This window comes from Populus nigra, chromosome 2, assembly GCF_951802175.1.
Source record: "Populus nigra chromosome 2, ddPopNigr1.1, whole genome shotgun sequence".
Lineage (NCBI taxonomy): Eukaryota > Viridiplantae > Streptophyta > Magnoliopsida > Malpighiales > Salicaceae > Populus > Populus nigra.
This window is the reverse complement of record NC_084853.1, coordinates 6,494,072-6,496,571: the sequence shown is the minus strand read 5'-3', so window position 1 is coordinate 6,496,571 and position 2,500 is coordinate 6,494,072.

The window sequence follows — 2,500 nt, the reverse complement described above, 5'->3', positions numbered from 1 at the left end:
CGTCATTCAAATCACTGCCCTATCGGCTACAACTGCTGATGGGTGGGATTAGAGGCCTGCCATGGTGGTGAGGGGCGGCGAGGACCGTGAAAGCTAGAGTTTTTCAGAGGCTGCCGGGAAAAAGGCCCCTCGGGTGGCGGGGTGCGAGGACCAGGCGCGTCATTCAATTCTCTTCCCTATCAACTTGGCTCCCGTTGGCGGGATTGGAGGCCTACTGTTTGTTACAGGGCTAAAATCGTCAGGGGAAGAGCTGACGAAACAATGCTGGTTTGGATGCAGGGGGTAGTGTTGGAATCGGCAGCGCGGACAAAATCGGCAAAGTCGACAAAAAAGACTGTTGGTCTGGACATCGGGGCAGCGGCAGCCATGCCGACAGGGGGGGAAATCGGCAGCACAGATTTGTGCAGCTGCAGGTTCGTCGGGGAAATCGGCAGCGCAGATTTTTCGATGAACATGGGCTGGAAGATGGACTGTCCAGGCCAGGCAGGGAAATTCGTCAAGGGGACACGCTGACGAAACAGCGCTGGTTCAGGCACGGCGGGCAGTGTTGGAATCGGCAGCGCCGACGAAATCGGCAAAGTCGGCAGAATCGGCAGCGGGTGCTGGCGATGAGTCTGGACGATTTATAGTCCAGGGCTTGATGGAAAAGACTGTTGGTCCAGACAATGGGGCAGTGGCAGCGCGGATTTGTGCAGCTGCAGGTTCGTCGGGGAAAATCGGCAGCGCAGATTTTTCGACGAACAGGGGCTGGGCGCTGGACTGGCCGGGCCAGGCAGGAAAATTCGTCAGGGGGGCACGCTGACGAAAACAGGGGCTGCGGAGTGGAAAATCGGCAGCGCAGATTTTTCGACGAACAGGGGCTGGACCGGCCGGGCCAGGCAGGAAAATTCGTCAGGGGGGCACGCTGACGAAAAGAGGGGCTGCCGCGTGGAAAATCGGCAGCGCAGATTTTTCGACGAACAGGGGCTGGACGCTGGACTGGGCCAGGCAGGAAAATTCGTCAGGGGGCACGCTGACGAAAAGAGGGGCTGCCGCGTGGAAAATCGGCAGCGCAGATTTTTCGACGAACATTCGTCAGGGGGGCACGCTGACGAAAAGAGGGGCTGCCGCGTGGAAAATCGGCAGCGCAGATTTTTCGACGAACATTCGTCAGGGGGGCACGCTGAGGAAAACAGGGGCTGCCGCGTGGAAAATCGGCAGCGCAGATTTTTCGACGAACAGGGGCTGGATGCTGGACCGGCCGGGCCAGGCAGGAAAATTCGTCAGGGGGGCACGCTGACGAAAAGAGGGGCTGCCGCGTGGAAAATCGGCAGCGCAGATTTTTCGACGAACAGGGGCTGGACTGGCCGGGCCAGGCAGGAAAATTCGTCAGGGGGGCACGCTGACGAAAAGAGGGGCTGCCGCGTGGAAAATCGGCAGCGCAGATTTTTCGACGAACAGGGGCTGGACGCTGGACTGGGCCAGGCAGGAAAATTCGTCAGGGGGCACGCTGACGAAAAGAGGGGCTGCCGCGTGGAAAATCGGCAGCGCAGATTTTTCGACGAACATTCGTCAGGGGGGCACGCTGACGAAAAGAGGGGCTGCCGCGTGGAAAATCGGCAGCGCAGATTTTTCGACGAACATTCGTCAGGGGGGCACGCTGAGGAAAACAGGGGCTGCCGCGTGGAAAATCGGCAGCGCAGATTTTTCGACGAACAGGGGCTGGATGCTGGACCGGCCGGGCCAGGCAGGAAAATTCGTCAGGGGGGCACGCTGACGAAAAGAGGGGCTGCCGCGTGGAAAATCGGCAGCGCAGATTTTTCGACGAACAGGGGCTGGACTGGCCGGGCCAGGCAGGAAAATTCGTCAGGGGGGCACGCTGACGAAAAGAGGGGCTGCCGCGTGGAAAATCGGCAGCGCAGATTTTTCGACGAACAGGGGCTGGACGCTGGACTGGGCCAGGCAGGAAAATTCGTCAGGGGGGCACGCTGACGAAAACAGGGGCTGCCGCGTGGAATGGCAGCCTACACGCAGATGCGAATTCGGCAGCGCACGATGGCTTGAGCAGGTCATGGGTTCGACTTGGCGCGATCTGAAACCTGGACGAGGGACTGTCGACGCTGGACGAGCCAGCGCGGTGGCCTGTCGTGCCCCGTTCAGGGGGGGCCTGCCGCGGAGACAGCCCTCGCGGGCTCGACAGCGCAGGCCAGCGTCCCCGACGTCGCTGGCCGCGGCAGGCGAGCTGCCGGGGTTCCCGCATTCCTACAAGAAAACGTCGTGCTTTCCACATGAAACCAATCCAGTAAAATCAGCCATATTTTTATGAGGCTGCCCACTGAATTTGGGGTCATTCCGGGCCGGTTCCTAGTTTTGCGGATTTACTCGATTTCTAATGGTAGGAAAATTAAAACAAATACTTCCCGACCTCGAAAAATTCTGGGAAAATTAATGAAGGTGGATTGGATTTTTGCCAACCTCTGTGCAAAATTTCAGCTCAAAATACCAAGAAATGAATTTTTTA